Here is a 26,568-nt window from a genome sequence, read left to right as displayed (position 1 = left end):
ATACGCGACACTTGAACTTTAGAAAATCGGTTTTCTAAATTATAATCACTTGAGATAAATTATTTGGATAATTTACATATGATGTGTATTTAATTATTTATAGGTTTAAATAATTATGATGTGTTATATTTTATAAAATTGGTTTATAAAATAAGTGACTTAACAAATGCATACTTTATATAATAAGTTTTATATAAATTACAAGTATTTTATAACATGTTTTATAAAAATATAAACCTTATTATATATTTAAAAGTGTGCAGAATTTTGGAGTCTCCAAGGAGACACCCATGCCTTGTTTTATCACTTTTAAGGTAGCACAACTACTAAGGCACATGCTTAAGTAGTTTACCAATGCCTTGACTCAACTAATACATGCAAACACATCAATACACTTGAAGAAAAAAAAAAAACTCTCCCTCCAGCTGCTGTTTGGCCGTGGCTGTTTAGGGACCAAAGGAGGGTTCTAAGTTTGCTTTTGCAAGTTCATTTTAAGTGTCAAACAAATCCTAACTAAAGGCAAAGGTGTTGGGGTTATTGCTTGGGGTATTATTTGCTTGAGGCTTCAAGTTAGAGGCTCCATTCATCATCATCTTCATCATCATCCATCAACTAGCTAGGGGAAGGTATATACTCTTTTCTTGCTTCTAGTTTGTAAGTATGTTTCACAACTTGATCCTAATTGGGATTTAACTTCAATTGGTTAAAGTATAACAAGTTCTAAAATGGTATTACTTCATGCTTCCGCTTAATTTGATCTTTAAATGTTTCAAGTATGTTTATGAACTTGTTAAATCCCAACAATGGTATCTAGAGCCGAAGTTGTTGAAATATGCTTCGAGATGATTATTAAACTCACTATATATTTTGCATTTTATGTACATGCATGATTGTAAAAAGCAAAAATTTATGGTTTAGGGTGGGTTTATTATATGGCCGAATTTATGGAGTTCAAAAAGTGGGTTTTGGTTCTTCCATTTGGTTCATACTTGGTTGTATGTTAAAGTTCACAATCTAAGCCTTGACCTTGTGTTTGGTTGCTTGCATGGTTGATTGATATTTATTCAATTGGTTTGTAATGATATTTATTCATTTGGCATGTAATAATTCATTTGGTTATGTAATTTATTTTATATTTGGTATGTAAAATAGATTAGGTTGTAATTTCATTTTTTAGACAAAATGTATTAGGATATATTTTGTAAAATGATGAAGAATGATGAAGACTTGAAGAACACATGAAGAAGCATTTGGATGCAAGGTTAAGTGGGAGATTTGAAATCTCCTACTTTGTGTAATTACCCCTTACCCGGTGGCATTTTGTTTTCGGCTAAACAAAATGCTTACCAAAAGGCTTGATTGTGAACATGTTGTTTTGCATGCTTGGTTGTTTATTGTATGATTGTGGATTGTATGTATGCTACAAGTTAATCACACAAGTTAACAACAAACTAAAATGACAATTTAATTGGTTAAATTTAACATTATTAACACATGCAAAACTACAATTTAATTGGTTAAATTCAAATGGCAAAAGACGTTAATAAATGGTTATTAAGAATTAGAAACGGATTGCACATATAAAATGGTTTATATCAAAGTAATAAAATTGGCATTGTTACATGACATGAAAATGGATTTTCATAAGAACCATACACTAAATGCATGTTGGTGTATGACATAAAAGTTTTCTCAAACTAGAAATAATGAAAACTTAAAATCCCTTTAACACACTAGGTTAACAAGTTTAAACACCATCCTATTGTATGACACTTAGAAGTATTAAGGAACTTATAATGGGATAAAGGTCACATAACCGTTATGAGCAAACTAATATGATTAAGGTAAATTTTGCACACTTGTGTGATAAAGGTCACCTAACCACTTATATGTTAAGTTTACATGTCTAAACAAGTAGGACGACTTGATTTGGAAATCATGAACTTAGGGTCACCGAAGCATGATGAACAAATAGGCGTTGATGGGATAATATGTCATGCAAAAGGATTGCATGATCCCATAACTTAGAAGTTGCAAAAGGATAGCAATTGTCATATAATGACTACCTAGCTAAACCAAATGACGGGATAAAGGTCACCTAACCGAAATTTGGTTTACCGTTGGATTCTAAAATTTAATAAATATCAATTGGATTTAAAGGGTATTGATTATTAAATTAAAATTGATACTTAAACAACTTTGTTAAATTTTGTAGATGGTCGCCAATAACAACAATATACAAAACGCACCTATTAACTTGAACAACCTATCGTTAAGGTCTCTCCTTGAGAAAGACAAACTCAACCATACGAACTTTATGAATTGGTTCCGCAATCTTAGGATTGTCCTCAAACTTGAGGATAAGGCGTATGTGTTGGAAGACCGCATTCCCGATCAACCCGACGAGGATGATACGGAAGGCATGGCTTATTGGGATAAGTATTGCGCCGATTCGGTGCAAGTCGCTTGCCTAATGCTTGGGACTATGATACCAGAACTCCAAAAGGATTTCGAGCATCATACTGCATACGACATGATCACGCAATTGAAGGAGATGTTCCTTCAACAAGCACGTGTCGAGCGCTTCGAGACCGTTCGAGCGCTTCATGCATGTCATATGGACGACTCCCAATCCGTTTCATCTTATGTCCTTAAGATGAAAAGCCTCATTGATCGCGCAAACCGTCTTAATCTCAACATATCTAATGAGCTAGCCACGGATCTTATCCTAAACTCCTTGTCAAAGAGGTTTGACCAATTTGTAATTAATTACAATATGAATGGGATGGATAAGACCATTGGCGAACTTCATGGCATGCTTAGGATGGCGGAAACTAGCATGGGTAAGAGGGCTTCACCCGTGCTAATGATCAATGATGGTGGGTCCAAAGGTAACAACACCTCTAAGCCAAAGGCGACTAAGAGGAAAGGACCCGCCCATCAAGGCAAGGGAAAGGGGAGGATGGTTACCTCAACCAAAAACAAGAACAAGAAGCAAAAGGTTGCTGGACAAGCAAACCCCAAGGAAGACCCGTGCTTCGGTTGCGGTGAAATGGGTCACTGGAAACGGAACTGCCCGGTCTACCTTAAGGAGTTGAAGGAAAAGAGGGATGCGGGGCAAACCTCAGGTAATATATATGGTATATATAGAGCTTAGTATTACTTCTTCTAATACATGGGTATTAGACACTGGATGTGGAACTCACATTTGCAATTCTTTGCAGGGGTTCAAAAGAAGTAGCAAGCAAACGGGAACATCAAGTCTCTTTATGGGTAATGGAGCTAAAGTGCAAGTGAAGGCTCAAGGAGACTTTGTATTAAAGCTTCCAAGTGGTTTGGAACTTATTTTGATAAATGTTTTGTATGCACCGGATTTATGTCGAAACATTATTTCAGTTTCCCGTTTAAAACAATGTGGTTTTTATCTTAATTTTGTTAATGATGATATCCACGTTTATTTAGATAATGTATTCTATTTTAAGGCTTCGCCTTCAAATGGAATTTATGAATTGGTTCATGATGACACATCATCTAGTAGCTCAATATACCATACTAGCACCAAGAAACTTAAAAGGGATTTGAGTGATTCCTACTTATGGCATTGTTGCCTTGGTCACATAAACAAGAATCGAATGCATACACTTCAAAAGAATGGCCTTTTGAAATCAAATGAACTAGACTCATTTGATGTATGTGAATCTTGTTTACAAGGAAAAATGACTAAAGCACCTTTCAATGGGACCTATGAAAGGGCCAAGGACTTATTGGGATTAATACATTCGGATGTATGTGGACCCTTTAAGCCCATAGCTAGGAATGGTGAAAGATACTTCGTTACTTTCATTGATGACTTCAGTCGTTTTGGATATGTCTACTTGTTAAGACATAAGGACGAAACTTTTGAAGCATTCAAAGAATATCAAAACGAAGTACAAAATCAACTCAATAAGACAATCAAGGTACTTTGTACCGATAGAGGAGGTGAATACCTAAGCGATTCTTTTCAAGATCATCTTAGAAGTTGTGGGATTATCTCGCAACTTACTCCACCCGGGACACCACAACTTAATGGAGTTTCCGAAAGGAGGAACCGAACCCTAATGGATATGGTTCGATCTATGATGTCTAGAAGCTCGTTACCTCTATCATTTTGGGGTTATTGTCTATGCTTCGCAGCTCGTATTTTAAATATGGCCCCAACCAAGAAAGTGGAACGAACTCCTCATGAGATGTGGTTTGGAAAACCTCCATCTCTATCATACTTAAAGGTTTGGGGATGTGAAGCTTATCCTAAGCGTTACGTCCCTAATAAGTTGAATGCTCGATCCACAAAGTGTATCTTCATAGGATATCCCAAGGATGATATGGGATACTATTTCTATGATCCAACCGAGCAAAATGTATTTGTTGCTCGAAAGGCTGAATTCCTTGAAACTAAGTTCCTAATGGAAGGAAATAATGAAAGGAAGATAGATCTTGAAGAGGTTCAAGATCAAGTAGATGATACACAATTGGTTGACACTAGCACGCAACATGAAAATGTTGAGAGTGATCAAAAGGATGATCAAAATACACAAGACATTCGCAGATCTGGTAGGATTAGTAATCCTCCTGAGAGATATGGGTTTCTCATGGATGGTTGCTATGTGGTTGATTTGGATGAACCAACAAACTACCAAGATGCTTTATCAAGGATTGATAAAGATAAATGGCAGGAAGCCATGAACGCTGAGATGCAATCCATGTATGACAACCAAGTTTGGGAACTTGTTACACAACCTACTGGCTCAAGGCTAGTTGATTGTAAATGGCTTTTCAAAATGAAAACCGACATACATGGAAACTTGGATACATATAAAGCTAGACTTGTAGCAAAAGGTTTTACTCAAACTCAAGGGATTGACTATGATGAAACTTTTTCGCCTGTGGTAATGCTAAAGTCTATTAGGATATTACTCGCCATTGCTGCTCATTATGATTATGAAATATGGCAAATGGATGTCAAGACCACTTTCCTAAATAGATATCTTGTGGAAGATGTCTATATGGTTCAGCCTGAAGGTTTTGTTGATCCGAAATATCCTAAGAAGGTATGCAAGTCAAAGAAGTCAATCTACGGATTGAAACAAGCATCTAGAATGTGGAATCATCATTTTAATGAAGAAGCCGAGAAATTTGGCTTCATTAAAAATGGTGATGAAGCTTGTGTATATAAGAAAGCTAGTGGGAGCACTATCATGTTCCTTGTACTATATGTGGATGATATATTGTTATTTGGAAATGATATTCCGGCAATGCAAGGAGTTAAAACTTGGCTAAGTAAATGTTTCTCCATTAAGGATCTTGGAGAAGCACAATACATTTTGGGGATTGGGATCTATAGGAATAGATCTAAGAAACTGATAGGTTTGAATCAAAGTGCATACATTGAAAAAATCTTGAAAATGTTCAAGATGGAGAACTCTAAGAAAGGTTTGGTACCTATTCAAAGAGGAACGCTCCTTAGTTCATCTCAGTGCCCCACCACGAAAGATGAACATGAGAGAATGAAGAAAGTCCCATATGCGTCTGCCATTGGGTCAATCATGTATGCAATGATATGCACTAGACCGGATGTGTCATGCGCTCTTAGCCTGACAAGTAGATACCAGAATAACCCAGGAAATAGTCATTGGATTGCTGTCAAAAGTATATTGAAATACCTTAGGAGGACTAAGGTGTAGTGACCCGAACTTTTCCATGTTTATATATATTAATTGAGATTGATATTTACATGATTAAATGTTTCCAACATGTTAAGCAATCAAACTTGTTAAGACTTGATTAATTGAAATATGATTTATATAGACAATTGACCACTCAAGTTGACCGGTGATTCACGAACGTTAAAACTTGTAAAAACTATATGATGACATATATATATGGATATATATATAGTTAACATGATACTATGATAAGTAAACATACCATTAAGTATATTAACAATGAACTACATATGTAAGAACAAGACTACTAACTTAATGATTTTTAAACGAGACATATATGTAACGATTATCGTTGTAAAGACATTTAATGTATATATATCATACTAAGAGATATTCATACATGATAATATCATGATAATATAATAATTTAAAATCTCATTTGATATTATAAACATTGGATTAACAACATTTAACAAGATCGTTAACCTAAAGGTTTCAAAACAATACTTACATGTAACGACTAACGATGACTTAACGACTCAGTTAAAATGTATATACATGTAGTGTTTTAATATGTATTTATACACTTTTGAAAGACTTCAATACACTTATCAAAATACTTCTACTTAACAAAAATGCTTACAATTACATCCTCGTTCAGTTTCATCAACAATTCTACTCGTATGCACCCGTATTCGTACTCGTACAATACACAGCTTTTAGATGTATGTACTATTGGTATATACACTCCAATGATCAGCTCTTAGCAGCCCATGTGAGTCACCTAACACATGTGGGAACCATCATTTGGCAACTAGCATGAAATATCTCATAAAATTACAAAAATATGAGTAATCATTCATGACTTATTTACATGAAAACAAAATTACATATCCTTTATATCTAATCCATACACCAACGACCAAAAACACCTACAAACACTTTTATTCTTCAATTTTCTTCATCTAATTGATCTCTCTCAAGTTCTATCTTCAAGTTCTAAGTGTTCTTCATAAATTTCAAAAGTTCTAGTTTCATAAAATCAAGAATACTTTCAAGTTTGCTAGCTCACTTCCAATCTTGTAAGGTGATCATCCAACCTCAAGAAATCTTTGTTTATTACAGTAGGTTATAATTCTAATACAAGGTAATAATCATATTCAAACTTTGGTTCAATTTCTATAACTATAACAATCTTATTTCAAGTGATGATCTTACTTGAACTTGTTTTCGTGTCATGATTCTGCTTCAAGAATTTCGAGCCATCCAAGGATCCGTTGAAGCTAGATCCATTTTTCTCTTTTCCAGTAGGTTTATCCAAGGAACTTAAGGTAGTAATGATTTTCATAACATCATTCGATTCATACATATAAAGCTATCTTATTCGAAGGTTTAAACTTGTAATCACTAGAACAAAGTTTAGTTAATTCTAAACTTGTTCGCAAACAAAAGTTAATCCTTCTAACTTGACTTTTAAAATTAACTAAACACATGTTCTATATCTATATGATATGCTAACTTAATGATTTAAAATCTGGAAACACGAAAAACACCGTAAAACCGGATTTACGCCGTCGTAGTAACACCGCGGGCTGTTTTGGGTTAGTTAATTAAAAACTATGATAAACTTTGATTTAAAAGTTGTTATTCTGAGAAAATGATTTTTATTATGAACATGAAACTATATCCAAAAATTATGGTTAAACTCAAAGTGGAAGTATGTTTTCTAAAATGGTCATCTAGACGTCGTTCTTTCGACTGAAATGACTACCTTTACAAAAATGACTTGTAACTTATTTTTCTGACTATAAACCTATACTTTTTCTGTTTAGATTCATAAAATAGAGTTCAATATGAAACCATAGCAATTTGATTCACTCAAAACGGATTTAAAATGAAGAAGTTATGGGTAAAACAAGATTGGATAATTTTTCTCATTTTAGCTACGTGAAAATTGGTAACAAATCTATTCCAACCATAACTTAATCAACTTGTATTGTATATTATGTAATCTTGAGATACCATAGACACGTATACAATGTTTCGACCTATCATGTCGACACATCTATATATATTTCGGAACAACCATAGACACTCTATATGTGAATGTTGGAGTTAGCTATACAGGGTTGAGGTTGATTCCAAAATATATATAGTTTGAGTTGTGATCAATACTGAGATACGTATACACTGGGTCGTGGATTGATTCAAGATAATATTTATCGATTTATTTCTGTACATCTAACTGTGGTCAACTAGTTGTAGGTTACTAACGAGGACAGCTGACTTAATAAACTTAAAACATCAAAATATATTAAAAGTGTTGTAAATATATTTTGAACATACTTTGATATATATGTATATATTGTTATAGGTTCGTGAATCAACCAGTGGCCAAGTCTTACTTCCCGACGAAGTAAAAATCTGTGAAAGTGAGTTATAGTCCCACTTTTAAAATCTAATATTTTTGGGATGAGAATACATGCAGGTTTTATAAATGATTTACAAAATAGACACAAGTACGTGAAACTACATTCTATGGTTGAATTATCGAAATCGAATATGCCCCTTTTTATTAAGTCTGGTAATCTAAGAATTAGGGAACAGACACCCTAATTGACGCGAATCCTAAAGATAGATCTATTGGGCCTAACAAACCCCATCCAAAGTACTGGATGCTTTAGTACTTCGAAATTTATATCATATCCGAAGGGTGTCCCGGAATGATGGGGATATTCTTATATATGCATCTTGTTAATGTCGGTTACCAGGTGTTCACCATATGAATGATTTTTATCTCTATGTATGGGATGTGTATTGAAATATGAAATCTTGTGGTCTATTATTATGATTTGATATATATAGGTTAAACCTATAACTCACCAACATTTTTGTTGACGTTTTAAGCATGTTTATTCTCAGGTGATTATTAAGAGCTTCCGCTGTCGCATACTTAAATAAGGACGAGATTTGGAGTCCATGCTTGTATGATATTGTGTAAAAACTGCATTCAAGAAACTTATTTTGTTGTAACATATTTGTATTGTAAACCATTATGTAATGGTCGTGTGTAAACAGGATATTTTAGATTATCATTATTTGATAATCTACGTAAAGCTTTTTAAACCTTTATTGATGAAATAAAGGTTATGATTTGTTTTAAAATGAATGCAGTCTTTGAAAAACGTCTCATATAGAGGTCAAAACCTCGCAACGAAATCAATTAATATGGAACGTTTTTAATCAATAAGAACGGGACATTTCAGTTGGTATCCGAGCGTTGGTCTTAGAGAACCAGAATTTTGCATTAGTGTGTCTTATCTAGTTTGTTAGGATGCATTAGTGAGTCTGGACTTCGACCGTGTTTACTTGAAAAATGATTGCTTAACAAATTTTGTTGGAAACTATATATTTTTAACATGTGAATATTATGTGATATATTAATCTCTTAACGCGTTTGATATTATGTGATAGATGTCTACCTCTAGAACAAGTCCCATTGACTCACCTAATAATAATGAAGAGTCAAATGTAAATTGGAATGATTCGTGGACTGATTCACAAGTTCCCGAAGAGGAATCGGAAGAAGAGTCGGAACCAGAAGAAGAATCGGAACCGGAAGAAGAATCGGAACCGGATGAAGAAATAGAACCGGTGGGGGAAATAATAAAACGGTTAAGTAAAAGAAAATCCTCAACCAACCGACCAAGGTTAATTATGGTCAATGGTGTTTCCGCTAAGGAAGCAAAATATTGGGAGGATTACCAATTCTCCGATGAATCGGATTCTGACGAGAATTCCGATGATGTTATAGAAATTACCCCAACTGAATTTAAAAAGGCAAAAGAAAATAATAAGGGAAAGGGCATAAAAATAGAGAAATCTAATTCCAACCCCGATGAACTTTATATGTATCGTCAACCCCCGAAGTTCTTAAGTTGTAACAATGACCCGGGAACCTCTAAACCACCAGGTTTTTCTAAACCAATGTGGAAAATTACGGCTCGTATTAGGGGAACATCATATATCCCTAGAAACTTGGCAAAACGAACCAAAACCGAAGAAGAAGAAACAAGCGAGTCGGAATAAGATAGTTGTATTCGTGTGGTGTAATATATGTAATATAGTGTGCTTATGCTTTATGATATATGTAAAAATTGCTTGTATTAATAAGTATTTTTTTTTATGAATCTAACTCTTGTCTATTTTACAGTATAAAAACACAAAATGGATAGACAACCCAATATTTTAAGAGACCTACCCGGAGACATGATTGATGAAATCTTGTCTAGAGTCGGTCAGAATTCTTCGGCACAACTATTTAAGGCGAGATCAGTTTGTAAGACATTCAAAGAACGTTCCAAGAATGCCTTGGTTTATAAAAGGCTTTCGTTCGAAAGATGGGGGATATCACATTGGGAAATCCATAAGTTACGATGTGTTTACTTTGACGCATATATTGCGGGGAACCCAAATGCTATCTTACGCAATGGGTTAAGAAATTATTTTGACTCAATATATCCGAATATTGGACTTCGTGATTTAGAAAAAGCGGCTAACATGCAACATAAAGAAGCATGTTATGCTTACGGATTAGTAATGTTCGCTTCTCACCAAAGTGAGAACAAGAACATCGGCCTACAACTATTAAACAAAACGTTCCCACAAGTGACGGAGTCGGTAATTGGGGTAAGAAATGAGGTTTTTAGATTGTTGCGGGACTGTTGGACATTACATAACCCTCGTCCCTTTGACGACGTTACAACACGCTGTCTTATCAACGGCCATAACGGTTATGTTCCACAAGACCAAGGATGGGAAGTAATCCTAGTAAAACCAGAATGCATGACTTGTTTCTGGAAGTATGAATTACGTGTCTTTATTGCCTTTGCTGAACGACTTGTGTACTAGCTAGAATTATCTTCATAACCATCTTGTATCAAATTTATTGTGTGCTATATTTCATGCTATATGTAAAATAAGCGGTATTGTAAGTTTGTAAAATATTGTGTAAAAGTTTGAACGCGAAATATTATTATAATCAGTTTTTCCAATAGAATTGTAGTAGTTGAATTGTATATTAGCTACTAAGTATGAACTTAACGGGTAGGTACTACCCGAATTTAAACTTATAAAACGCTAATATGAAGAAAAAGCTTTTATAAATGAGTTCATATTATGCTACGAAATACTATTAACTACTCTTAATATTCTGTATGATTAACTTGTTCCATTTAACTATTTTGAAGGAAATGGCACCGACTACTCGACACACCGTGAATATGAATGAAGAGGAATTCCGTACTTTTCTAGCTTCAAACATAGCCGCAGTACAGGCTGCGCTACATACCAACAATAACCTTGGATCTAGCAGTACAGGAAATCGTATAGGATGCACCTACAAAGAATTCACTGCCTGAAAACCTTTGGAATTTGATGGAACCGAAGGACCGATCGGATTGAAACGGTGGACCGAGAAGGTCGAATCGGTGTTTGCCATAAGTAAGTGTACTAAAGAGGACAAAGTGAAGTACGCTACGCATACCTTCACAGGTTCTGCGTTAACATGGTGGAATACCTATCTAGAGCAAGTGGGACAAGACGATGCGTACGCACTACCGTGGTCAGCATTCAAGCACTTGATGAACGAGAAGTACCGTCCCAGAACCGAGGTCAATAAGCTCAAGACAGAACTTAGAGGGTTACGAACCCAAGGATTTTATATTACCACGTACGAAAGACGATTCACAGAATTGTGCCTATTGTGTCCGGGAGCATTCGAAGATGAGGAAGAGAAGATCGACGCGTTTGTGAAAGGATTACCGGAAAGAATCCAAGAAGATATAAGTTCACACGAGCCCGCCTCCATACAACAGGCATGTAGAATGGCTCACAAACTAGTGAACCAGATTGAAGAACGGATTAAAGAACAGACTGCTGAAGCGGCCAATGTAAAAGCAAGTCAAAAGAAAGTGGGAGGAAAACGGTGATAAGAATCACCAATACAACAACAACAGCAATTACAACAATAATCGCAACAATTATCCCAACAATCGCAATATCAATCGCAACTACAACAAACGGCCCAACAACAACAACAACAACAACAACAACAACAACAGCAACTACAACAATCATCCCAATAACAATAATAACCGCAACAACAACAACAATCAGAAGCAGCTATGCCAAAGGTGTGAAAAGTATCACTCGGGGTTCTGCACCAAATTTTTGCAACAAGTGTAAAAGAAATGGTCATAGTGCGGCGAAGTGTGAGGTCTACGGACCAGGGGTTAATAGAACGAAAGGAACAAATGGTGTCGGAACGAGTAATGGCGGAGCAAGTAGTGTCGGAGCAAGTTATGCCAATGTAGTTTGTTATAAATGTGGAAAACCAGGCCACATTATTAGAAATTGCCCGAACCAGGAGAACACGAATGGACAAGGCCGCGGAAGAGTTTTCAATATTAATGCGGTAGAGGCACAAGAAGACCCGGAGCTTGTTACGGGTACGTTTCTTATTGACAATAAATCTGCTTACGTTTTATTTGATTCGGGTGCGGATAGAAGCTATATGAGTAGAGATTTTTGTGCTAAATTAAGTTGTCCATTGACGCCTTTGGATAGTAAATTTTTACTCGAATTAGCAAATGGTAAATTAATTTCAGCAGATAATATATGTCGGAATCGAGAAATTAAACTGGTTAGCGAAACATTTAAGATTGATTTGATACCAGTAGAGTTAGGGAGTTTTGATGTGATAATCGGTATGGACTGGTTGAAAGAAGTGAAAGCAGAGATCCTTTGTTACAAAAATGCAATTCGCATTATACGAGAAAAAGGAAAACCCTTAATGGTGTACGGAGAAAAGGGCAACACGAAGCTACATCTTATTAGTAATTTGAAGGCACAAAAACTAATAAGAAAAGGTTGCTATGCTGTTCTTGCACACGTCGAGAAAGTACAAACTGAAGAAAAGAGCATCAATGATGTTCCCGTCGCAAAAGAATTTTCCGATGTATTTCCGAAAGAATTACCGGGATTACCCCCACATCGATCCGTTGAATTTCAAATAGATCTTGTACCAGGAGCTGCACCAATAGCTCGTGCTCCTTACAGACTCGCACCCAGCGAGATGAAAGAACTGCAAAGCCAATTACAAGAACTTTTAGAGCGTGGTTTCATTCGAGCAAGCACATCACCGTGGGGAGCTCCTGTTTTGTTTGTCAAGAAGAAAGATGGTACATTCAGGTTGTGTATCGACTACCGAGAGTTGAACAAACTTACCATCAAGAACCGCTACCCACTACCGAGAATCCACGACTTATTTGATCAACTACAAGGCTCGTCTGTTTATTCAAAGATTGACTTACGTTCCGGGTATCATCAAATGCGGGTGAAAGAAGATGATATTCCAAAGACTGCTTTCAGAACACGTTACGGTCATTACGAGTTTATGGTCATGCCATTTGGTTTAACTAATGCACCAGCTGTGTTCATGGACCTTATGAACCGAGTGTGTGGACCATACCTTGACAAGTTTGTCATTGTTTTCATTGATGACATACTTATTTACTCAAAGAATGACCAAGAACACGGTGAACATTTGAGAAAAGTGTTAGAAGTATTGAGGAAGGAAGAATTGTATGCTAAGTTTTCAAAGTGGGCATTTTGGTTGGAAGAAGTTCAATTCCTCGGTCACATAGTGAACAAAGAAGGTATTAAGGTGGATCCGGCAAAGATAGAAACTGTTGAAAAGTGGGAAACCCCGAAAACTCTGAAACACATACGCCAGTTTTTAGGACTAGCTGGTTACTACAGAAGGTTCATCCAAGACTTTTCCAGAATAGCAAAACCCTTGACTGCATTAACGCATAAAGGGAAGAAATTTGAATGGAAGGATGAACAAGAGAAAGCGTTTCAGTTATTGAAGAAAAAGCTAACTACGGCACCTATATTGTCATTGCCTGAAGGGAATGATGATTTTGTGATTTATTGTGACGCATCAAAGCAAGGTCTCGGTTGTGTATTAATGCAACGAACGAAGGTGATTGCTTATGCGTCTAGACAATTGAAGATTCACGAGCAAAATTATACGACGCATGATTTGGAATTAGGCGCGGTTGTTTTTGCATTAAAGACTTGGAGGCACTACTTATATGGGGTCAAAAGTATTATATATACTGACCACAAAAGTCTTCAACACATATTTAATCAGAAACAACTGAATATGAGGCAGCGTAGGTGGATTGAATTGTTGAATGATTACGACTTTGAGATTCGTTACCACCCGGGAAAGGCAAATCTGGTAGCCGATGCCTTGAGCAGGAAGGACAGAGAACCCATTCGAGTAAAATCTATGAATATAATGATTCATAATAACCTTACTACTCAAATAAAGGAGGCGCAACAAGGAGTTTTAAAAGAAGGAAATTTAAAGGATGAAATACCCAAAGGATCGGAGCAGCATCTTAATATTCGGGAAGACGGAACCCGGTATAGGGCTGAAAGGATTTGGGTACCAAAATTTGGAGATATGAGAGAAATGGTACTTAGAGAAGCTCGTAAAACCAGATACTCAATACATCCTGGAACGGGGAAGATGTACAAGGATCTCAAGAAACATTTTTGGTGGCCGGGTATGAAAGCCGATGTTGCTAAATACGTAGGAGAATGTTTGACGTGTTCTAAGGTCAAAGCTGAGCATCAGAAACCATCAGGTCTACTTCAACAACCCGAAATCCCAGAATGGAAATGGGAAAACATTACCATGGATTTCATCACTAAATTGCCAAGGACTGCAAGTGGTTTTGATACTATTTGGGTAATAGTTGATCGTCTCACCAAATCAGCACACTTCCTACCAATAAGAGAAGATGACAAGATGGAGAAGTTAGCACGACTGTATTTGAAGGAAGTCGTCTCCAGACATGGAATACCAATCTCTATTATCTCTGATAGGGATGGCAGATTTATTTCAAGATTCTGGCAGACATTACAGCAAGCATTAGGAACTCGTCTAGACATGAGTACTGCATATCATCCACAAACTGATGGGCAGAGTGAAAGGACGATACAAATGCTTGAAGACATGCTACGAGCATGTGTTATTGATTTCGGAAACAGTTGGGATCGACATCTACCGTTAGCAGAATTTTCCTACAACAACAGCTACCATTCAAGCATTGAGATGGCGCCATTTGAAGCACTTTATGGTAGAAAGTGCAGGTCTCCGATTTGTTGGAGTGAAGTTGAGACGACCCGACCCAATCCATAGGGACGAATACAATAACATATGATTACATCGCGAGGTACTTGACCTCTAAATGATACATTTTACAAACATTGCATTCATTTTTAAAAGACAATCTTTCATTACATCGAAAGTTGACATGTATGCATACCATTTCATAATATCCAAACTATAAATGACCTAGTCTGTCATTTACTTAATAATAATCTTTAATGAACTTCAACGACTCGAATGCAACGTCTTTTGAAATATGTCATGAATGACTCCAAGTAATATCTTTAAAATGAGCTAATGCACAGCGGAAGATCTCTTTCAAACCTGAGAATAAACATGCTTTCAAGTGTCAACCAAAAGGTTGGTGAGTTCATTAGTTTAACTTAAACAATCGTTTCCATCATTTTAATAGACCACAAGATTTCAGATTTCCATTTCTCATAAACATACGTCCCATGCATAGAGACAAAAATATCATTCATATGGATTGAACACCTGGTAACCGACATTAACAATATGCATATATAAGAATATCCCCATCATTCCGGGATCCTCCTTCGGACATGATATAAATTTCGAAGTACTAAAACATCCGGTACTTTGGATGGGGCTTGTTGGGCCCGATAGATCTATCTTTAGAGTTCGCGTCAATTAGGGTTTCTGTTCCCTAATTCTTAGATTACCAGACTATATAAAAAGGGCATATTCGATTAGATAATCCAACCATAGAATGTAGTTTCGATCACTTGTGTCCATTTCGTAAAACATTTATAAAAGCAGCGCATGCATTCTCAGTCCCAAAAATATATATTGCGAAAGCATTTAAAAAGGGAGTAATGAAAACTCACCATACTGTATTTTGTAGTAAAAATACATATAACATCATTGAACAAGTGTAGGGTTGGCCTCGGATTCACGAACCTATAGTAATTATATATATTTATGTATTTGTCAATATTTGTCTAATAAACTAGGCCAAGTCATAGTGTACCACAATCCCAATGCTCGAGACTAATGTGCAAAAGTCAAAGGTTAAAGTAAAAACGAGGTCGCATGCAAAAATATAATAACTTATACAAAAATGATTTTTCGGTCAAACATGACTAAACGGCCACTTCAGCGATTTTTAGAAAAATTATCGGAACTCCGATTGATAAACGGCCAAAGATAAAAGTTACACATTACCAAAAAGATTAAGCATAAATTTTTACAGAAGTAAACTAAACCTAGACAACTCGTAGTTGCCAACGCGGTTTCGGTGTTTCAAAGTTAATTTTTCAGCTTTAATAAATTTACAAAAGTGACCGAGTAGCCTACTTTGGAGATTTTTAGAAAATTCCTCGAAACTCGGATTGACAAACGGTCAAAGCCTTCAAATTCTCGTTACCACAAAGATATAACATGATTTTTGGCAAAAGTAAACACACATCAGGCCGACCATGACAACTGATACAAAACTGACATTTTTAATAAAAAAGTTTCAGCTCTTTTTAGAATTTTAAAATGTGACCAAACAGTCAACTTTGACGATTTTTAGAAAAATCGTCGAGACTCGAATTGACAAACGACCAGAGTCGTTTGTTACATCTTACAGCAAAGAATTCAGTGATAATTTTGTTTTAATCTGAAACAACGCAGATCAACGAGAATTTCAGTTTCCGTAACGACGTTTCATCAAAATTTACAAAACTTCTTTTATCCATAACTTGACAACCGTTCAACGAAACGAGACGTGCTTTATATGAAAATTCATCTACTCGACGAGTAGAATCCAAATAACCACTTTTTATTACCCAGAAAATTAGTTCACTAATTATTATCAGCATTTTTAATTACGAAATTAATTGTTTAATTCATAACTTTCTAACCGTTCATCGAATCCATTCGATATCTAAATGAAAAGTTTTTAATTTTTCGCTAGCTTTCCAAGGACATGCATATCTTATACCTTATCTCAACCGTAGGTGTAACTAATTCAGGATTCAACATAACCTATCTAAGGGCAATATCAAAAATACAAATATGCATAATTCTATTTTCTCGAGCACTAGTCAGGGATACACTATTAGTAAATAAAAGTTAAGTTATGAGTGCTCACGTATCAATATTGAGATTCAATATTGCAGGAAAGGTACGTAGATGCAACGGAGACAATAAACACTAGATTGACCTCACGAGCATACCCCTCGAACATTACCCATCACCTCCATAGCTATGACCCATAATTTCCTTAGCCCTATCCTACTCATAAAACTCGTTTTGAAAACACGCGAGCAGAACCTTGTCGTAATATTTTATGTAATAATACTAATAATAATAATAATAATAATAATAATAATAATAATAATACTAATAATATATTTTGATTAATAATAATTATTAAAATAAGTAAAATTACTACAGAGTAATATGATAATGAGAGGAAAGGTTGAAGTTGGTAACAAATGAATCACATTCGTCGAGTTTTATACACTGGTGCCACCAACTCTCCAGCTCACATCGCATTATCTAGGCTGCCGACACTCGATTGTAACACATATGATATGATACGTAACATAAGTTTATTTATATATTAATTAATATATAATATATTTAATCTTTAGAATTAATTAAATATTATATTATATTTACGCTCATGGTAAAAATATAATTTTTACAAAAATGACACGGTCGTGGTCTCACGACTCATGTACTACTTTTGGTTTTTCGGGCGCACTTTCGTACGTTTAGAAAACTAGCCTTTTACGTTACGCGACGTGTACCTTTATCAATAATTTGACTTACTTATCAATAAATTACCTTATAAAAAATGTAACTTATAAAATTGAGCGTTGTGGTCATTTATTTTTTTAAATCAGTGACTCGTTGTTTATCAAAATATTTTATTTTAAATTAAACATTTTGTGACATGTACCTTTATTAATAACTAGACTTAAATTAATTAAAAACTAACCCACTCAAAGTGTAACTTAATTTTTTGAGTGGTTTGGTCATTTCCTTTCATAAATCGATGTCTCGTTATATAACAAAATATATATTTAATCTTATTAGTTTGAATCAAAACGTTTTATGACTAAAATAAAATATATGTACATTTAAAATTTATAAATTTATACATAATACCTATGTTTGAAATATTTATCTAATAATATAATATTTCACTTTTCAAAATTAATTATATTTCAAAGACCAATATATATATAACATTAAAGTCATGTGAATACCAGATATTGTTATATCACCTAACGGTTATGCTCAAAAACTTAATCTGATATAACTTATTTATGCGCCAATATTTACTTTAATTTCTCAAACACTCTAGTTAATATATCTAATTATAAATCGAATCAATGAACAAGGGTTACTATCTTTTACCTAACTAATATATCTAATATACATAATCACGTTCTATATACGTTGCAAGTTATCAACCAAGTGTTATGAAATTCAACCCTCCACTAACTTTTGTCTAACTCCCAATAAGTGATACTTTGTTCTTACTTGTAAATCACTTTACCATTTATTCCGAATACCGTTAAAATTAAGGGTTTCCTAATTCAAAGTGGACCTCATAACAGAGACTCATAATCATAGTTCAATGTATCCGATAATTCAATCATTTGATATTATCTTTTAATCACCTCGATAAACTTACATCGAACAAATACGTTCATGTAAAGTATTATCTATTCAATACCTTGATAGCATTTCCAAGTTCATAAAATAGATCTCATAGCTTATGTTCATATCAACTAATCCGTTCAATGTTTTATAATATATATCAATCTAATAAGCACACATGTATATATACATATATATTTATTTACACGTAATTGTTCGTGAATCGCTTGGCATGGTCAAAGGGTATTTAATTAAATGAATATAATTTCAAAACTTTCGAGACTTAATCATTACAGATTTGCTTATCGTGTCGGATATATATAAAGGTTAAAGTTTAAATTTGTTCGGAAATCTCCGGGTCATCACAGTACCTACCCGTTAAAAGAAATTTCGTCCCGAAATTTGATAGAGGTCGTCATGGCTAACAGTAAGAGTGTTTTCATGACGTATATGAACTGATAATTAGGGTTTTATCATCATTGATTAATATAGATAAAATGATTTGTTTTGTGAAGAGCACGAATGAAGCTATCACTTAAGAGTGAAAATGAATAAAAGTAAGTTTGACTTAACCGGTGTCGTAGTCAAGATTGATTTCCGGAATTTAAGGAATTTAGAAGAAATCTTCATATTAAGATTTGATTCTTCGGTAATTAAGGAGATTCAGATCTTCTTTGATTAAACGCGATAATCTGCTTCGATTGCTGTGTCGAATTTTTTTTTTTTTTTTTTTTTTTTTTTTTTTTTTTATAAATCCACCCTCTCCATTTCCTTACAACTCACACCTTCTATTCTTTCTTCCTCAATTCCTACTTTAAAGTATTCGTTAATATGCTCCATCCCATCCTGATCCTTGATATCCTCTTAACTTGCATATCTGTCATTCTTCTTTTTAATCTGCCACCAGAAGAATCTATTTACTTCTACTATACTCTTGGGTTTATAGTGTTTCTAGTTCTCCCATGTCTTTACATTGCTATATGCATCGATATATATGGGTTGTAATTTCCGAGTTGTTGTTAGATTTTACACCTTCCCTTATATTTCGATGTCCCTGCTTCTGTCTTCTATAGTCATCGACATCCATAGTTAAGGCTCTCTTCGATTTGCTGCGGTTTATACCCTGATTTTCTATTTCGAAGCTTTGTACTTTCGTTTCTTCTTCTTGCAATTAAATAACTCTTGTAATGGTCCGGAATTCGTATGTATGGATTTCAGAAGGAATATAGTAATTGTTCTAAGAAGGAAAGGATAATGGTAAATCCTGATTTGTTAAATTACCAGAATACCCTGGAAAAGACCGAATCATCAAGAAATATTTTCTTGATATATTTAAAGATTAGATAGAATGTAAGAGTCGTGTAAATGGCACATGATGACGGTATGTTCTGTGAATCCTCACGTTCCATTAGAAACTCAACATGAATTACTGTAATATAATGACGTTGATCAAGTGTCATTATATTATACTAACCCATGTATCAGTTCCCAACACTACTTCAAAACATTCATATTTGAATTTTTCAGAATTTAGAAACTAACACAGTTTCTTTTATGTTGCAGATATTACGGAGAGATAAATGATCTCAGATAAGGATAGTGGTGAAGATATCTCCAGAAATATGGAGAATATGTATAATGGGAGATACGAAGATACCTTATAATATCTAAGGTAAGATGATGATGAAGAATATCTGTCTGTGAAGGTTTAGAATAAGGGGTAACGTGTTTGCTAACGTTTTCAGCAGACACTGAATCATTTGAATCCTTTGAAGGCAGATTTAGTCCCTGTGATTTGTCCACGGCTTCCTTCATACTTTGCTCAATCCGTTTTCCAGTTCCAAATCTTCTCTTTTTCTGAGCTTTACCAACTCACTATCTTTTATCATCAAACTTTTGACTGTTTAACTCATCTACCATATTTATGTTTCCTCTGCATTTAATGCTATAATATCTGAATCACTGATTTTCAATCCGAGGTGATATCAGAAGAATCGTGTTTTAGATGATTAAACGCTGGTGGTAATATGGTAGAATATGAAAGGTTCTCCAGTAATAATGACAAAAGGGCAATGTATCTATCAGGGTTATAATAAGACTGGTCCGACTGAAAAATCGAAGTTGACTTGCTGGAGCTGTGACAAAATTGGCTACTTTGAAAAGGAATCGAAATGTTGTTTTTGCTAGAAGAATTCGACGCAGGTACATGTTAGATTATGACTTTGGTTTCGAGAGTTTTTCAGGTACAAAACTTCGGATAATGTGCGATTGGATCATCATCTCGATTGTTCAATGTTTGAAGTGTCTTCCGGAATTTCGAAGGGTTTTAAATGCAAATTGTCATAGTCAATATCCAAATGATGGAATTGTCCTGACTCCCGAATGATTTTCATATTCATCTGAGTGTTACGATTAAAAATGATGTGCTATCACATTTTTGAAGTCAAAGTATAGCTTTGAAAAATATAAGGATCTAAGAGCGATGATTTCGGTTGTATCTCGAGTTGAATTCTGAAATTTCCAAAATCAGAATATGTAATTAGATTCGAATGAGTATGGTTGTTTTGATTTCTATAGAGGAATGCATATTGGTATAGTTGATGATTGTTGAATCAGAATTGAAGAACGTAACATATTAATTGTGATTTTATATATCTCTCGGGTATTACCTACTCGTTAAAAAATTTCACAAATAATATTTTGAACCAGAGTGTTTATTACAATCCTTATAAAAATATATGTGGGTATATTTTCTTCAGATGTAATACAGATTCAATGAGTTGATATCATACTAAGCTCATTTGATTTTCGGCTTGAATTAGAAATGAATAATCTCTAAAACATTAGAGATTACGTAATTTTTGCGGAGTATTTCACTAATGTAATCAATACTTCAATATTTATAAGTATTTCCTTAGTGAATCATGCTGATGTTTATAGAACTTTTGTTAACTTCGCAAGATACGAATGTTGTTTTCCAGTAAATTTCGAGTACATCGAAGATGAAAGTGTAAAATCAAACATGTTATTGAATGATACACTTGATTTATTATGAAACCGAATTCATTTAATTGAAATAGAGGTTGTAGTTAACGATGGTTACGTTGCTAACGAAGGATGTACATCATAGCATATTAGTAATATGAATTAACCAGATAGTTAAGTTTCATACATAATAGCTTAGTACAGAAGAATTTATTATGGTTTAAAATTTTTATATATATATAGGATATACATATAAATTCTTCGGAGGAACTGAGTTAATACTTCATAACTCGTTGATACAATATACTCGTTATTAATTCGTAATGGTTTCCACAGTGATTTCCTGAACTGGCAGAGCTTGTGAGGTTAGAGGTGCTGACGATTCTAACGATGTTGACAACACAGACTGTGTTGATGAGGCTAAGGGTACTGCTGATGCTGTTGGTAAAACAAGTCTAGCTTGTACTTTACGCACCCTTCTTATCAGAGCTTCTATTCTTCCTTTTTATCATTTCTGTCTACTCATCTGGTTTATGGTTAAAGCTGAAGTATATAATCCCTATGTCTTTAGAGATTACATAATCACCGCAGAATATTTCTCCGATGAGGTTATGAATCAATACTTCATCATTTGTTGTTGTTAGTACTCCTTGGTATTTATGGTGTGTGTGACGTTGATATCCGATATACAGATTGGGGTATTGAGGTGTGTGATGCGGATGTAATTGTGGGTGGTGGTAATGATCCTGTTGATGTTAATAATGGTGGTTGCTGTTGATGCCGGTGATGCTGTTGGTGCTTTTAGTATTGAGGCTTGCGATGTGGATGTTACTGGCGGTACTGGTTACGCTGCTGGTGCTGCTGATGGTGTTTGTAAAGTTCGTACCGTATTCTTCAAAGTGACTACCCGAGCGCGAAGCTCGTTGACTTCTTCTATTACGCCGGGGTGATCAGTAGTTCGGACGAGCGGATATATATAATCTAGAATTTGGTGTAGTATATAATCGTGACGAGATACTCTGGAAATGAGAGAGAAAATGGTTTCACGAACAGGTTCGCCGGTAAGTGCTTCAGGTTCATCGCCAATAGGGCAATTTGGTGGATGGAAAGGATCACCTTCTTCTTGTCTCCAATAATTGAGGAGGCTACGAACCCATCCCCATTTCATCCAGAATAGATGATGACTGATTGGTTGATCCATTCCGGTCACACTGTTTTCAGAGCTCGAATGGAAATCCATATCGACATAGCTGTCGAAATCTGAGGAGTTCGAACTGGTTGAGGGATCCATCTCGTATGATTAGGGGAGGAATTTTGTTATGAAATAGATTGTAGGATTTAAATTTGGTATTCTTCAATTACATAATTTGCATATGTATATATAACACCAAAATCCCATAAATTACGGAAAATCTTTGAAAGATGTTAATCAAAGTTCACAGTAACAGATACACTAAGATAAGAATTCGTCTATACACTATTATGCAATAAATGCAGGAAAACGCGTCTAGACTTAAGATGATAAGCAGATAATTTCCTAAGGATGATAAGTAGATGATTTCCGACACAAAATGATAAGCAAAACTTTTGACATGCAGACACGGTCGAAGTCCAGACTCACTAATGCATATTAACAACTAACAGTAAGACACACTAATGCAAGACCTGGTTCGCTAAGACCACCGCTCTGATACCACATGAGACGACCCGACCCAATCCATAGGGACGAATACAATAACATATGATTACATCGCGAGGTACTTGACCTCTAAATGATACATTTTACAAACATTGCATTCATTTTTAAAAGACAATCTTTCATTACATCGAAAGTTGACATGTATGCATACCATTTCATAATATCCAAACTATAAATGACCTAGTCTGTCATTTACTTAATAATAATCTTTAATGAACTTCAACGACTCGAATGCAACGTCTTTTGAAATATGTCATGAATGACTCCAAGTAATATCTTTAAAATGAGCTAATGCACAGCGGAAGATCTCTTTCAAACCTGAGAATAAACATGCTTTCAAGTGTCAACCAAAAGGTTGGTGAGTTCATTAGTTTAACTTAAACAATCGTTTCCATCATTTTAATAGACCACAAGATTTCAGATTTCCATTTCTCATAAACATACGTCCCATGCATAGAGACAAAAATATCATTCATATGGATTGAACACCTGGTAACCGACATTAACAATATGCATATATAAGAATATCCCCATCATTCCGGGATCCTCCTTCGGACATGATATAAATTTCGAAGTACTAAAACATCCGGTACTTTGGATGGGGCTTGTTGGGCCCGATAGATCTATCTTTAGAGTTCGCGTCAATTAGGGTTTCTGTTCCCTAATTCTTAGATTACCAGACTATATAAAAAGGGCATATTCGATTAGATAATCCAACCATAGAATGTAGTTTCGATCACTTGTGTCCATTTCGTAAAACATTTATAAAAGCAGCGCATGCATTCTCAGTCCCAAAAATATATATTGCGAAAGCATTTAAAAAGGGAGTAATGAAAACTCACCATACTGTATTTTGTAGTAAAAATACATATAACATCATTGAACAAGTGTAGGGTTGGCCTCGGATTCACGAACCTATAGTAATTATATATATTTATGTATTTGTCAATATTTGTCTAATAAACTAGGCCAAGTCATAGTGTACCACAATCCCAATGCTCGAGACTAATGTGCAAAAGTCAAAGGTTAAAGTAAAAACGAGGTCGCATGCAAAAATATAATAACTTATACAAAAATGATTTTTCGGTCAAACATGACTAAACGGCCACTTCAGCGATTTTTAGAAAAATTATCGGAACTCCGATTGATAAACGGCCAAAGATAAAAGTTACACATTACCAAAAAGATTAAGCATAAATTTTTACAGAAGTAAACTAAACCTAGACAACTCGTAGTTGCCAACGCGGTTTCGGTGTTTCAAAGTTAATTTTTCAGCTTTAATAAATTTACAAAAGTGACCGAGTAGCCTACTTTGGAGATTTTTAGAAAATTCCTCGAAACTCGGATTGACAAACGGTCAAAGCCTTCAAATTCTCGTTACCACAAAGATATAACATGATTTTTGGCAAAAGTAAACACACATCAGGCCGACCATGACAACTGATACAAAACTGACATTTTTAATAAAAAAGTTTCAGCTCTTTTTAGAATTTTAAAATGTGACCAAACAGTCAACTTTGACGATTTTTAGAAAAATCGTCGAGACTCGAATTGACAAACGACCAGAGTCGTTTGTTACATCTTACAGCAAAGAATTCAGTGATAATTTTGTTTTAATCTGAAACAACGCAGATCAACGAGAATTTCAGTTTCCGTAACGACGTTTCATCAAAATTTACAAAACTTCTTTTATCCATAACTTGACAACCGTTCAACGAAACGAGACGTGCTTTATATGAAAATTCATCTACTCGACGAGTAGAATCCAAATAACCACTTTTTATTACCCAGAAAATTAGTTCACTAATTATTATCAGCATTTTTAATTACGAAATTAATTGTTTAATTCATAACTTTCTAACCGTTCATCGAATCCATTCGATATCTAAATGAAAAGTTTTTAATTTTTCGCTAGCTTTCCAAGGACATGCATATCTTATACCTTATCTCAACCGTAGGTGTAACTAATTCAGGATTCAACATAACCTATCTAAGGGCAATATCAAAAATACAAATATGCATAATTCTATTTTCTCGAGCACTAGTCAGGGATACACTATTAGTAAATAAAAGTTAAGTTATGAGTGCTCACGTATCAATATTGAGATTCAATATTGCAGGAAAGGTACGTAGATGCAACGGAGACAATAAACACTAGATTGACCTCACGAGCATACCCCTCGAACATTACCCATCACCTCCATAGCTATGACCCATAATTTCCTTAGCCCTATCCTACTCATAAAACTCGTTTTGAAAACACGCGAGCAGAACCTTGTCGTAATATTTTATGTAATAATACTAATAATAATAATAATAATAATAATAATAATACTAATAATATATTTTGATTAATAATAATTATTAAAATAAGTAAAATTACTACAGAGTAATATGATAATGAGAGGAAAGGTTGAAGTTGGTAACAAATGAATCACATTCGTCGAGTTTTATACACTGGTGCCACCAACTCTCCAGCTCACATCGCATTATCTAGGCTGCCGACACTCGATTGTAACACATATGATATGATACGTAACATAAGTTTATTTATATATTAATTAATATATAATATATTTAATCTTTAGAATTAATTAAATATTATATTATATTTACGCTCATGGTAAAAATATAATTTTTACAAAAATGACACGGTCGTGGTCTCACGACTCATGTACTACTTTTGGTTTTTCGGGCGCACTTTCGTACGTTTAGAAAACTAGCCTTTTACGTTACGCGACGTGTACCTTTATCAATAATTTGACTTACTTATCAATAAATTACCTTATAAAAAATGTAACTTATAAAATTGAGCGTTGTGGTCATTTATTTTTTTAAATCAGTGACTCGTTGTTTATCAAAATATTTTATTTTAAATTAAACATTTTGTGACATGTACCTTTATTAATAACTAGACTTAAATTAATTAAAAACTAACCCACTCAGAGTGTAACTTAATCTTTTGAGTGGTTTGGTCATTTCCTTTCATAAATCGATGTCTCGTTATATAACAAAATATATATTTAATCTTATTAGTTTGAATCAAAACGTTTTATGACTAAAATAAAATATATGTACATTTAAAATTTATAAATTTATACATAATACCTATGTTTGAAATATTTATCTAATAATATAATATTTCACTTTTCAAAATTAATTATATTTCAAAGACCAATATATATATAACATTAAAGTCATGTGAATACCAGATATTGTTATATCACCTAACGGTTATGCTCAAAAACTTAATCTGATATAACTTATTTATGCGCCAATATTTACTTTAATTTCTCAAACACTCTAGTTAA

The sequence above is a fragment of the Rutidosis leptorrhynchoides genome, chromosome 10 (genome assembly GCF_046630445.1).
Source record: "Rutidosis leptorrhynchoides isolate AG116_Rl617_1_P2 chromosome 10, CSIRO_AGI_Rlap_v1, whole genome shotgun sequence".
Classification (NCBI taxonomy): Eukaryota; Viridiplantae; Streptophyta; class Magnoliopsida; order Asterales; family Asteraceae; genus Rutidosis; species Rutidosis leptorrhynchoides.
The sequence above is the reverse complement of the archived record's forward strand: the minus strand, read 5'-3'. Positions refer to the sequence as shown.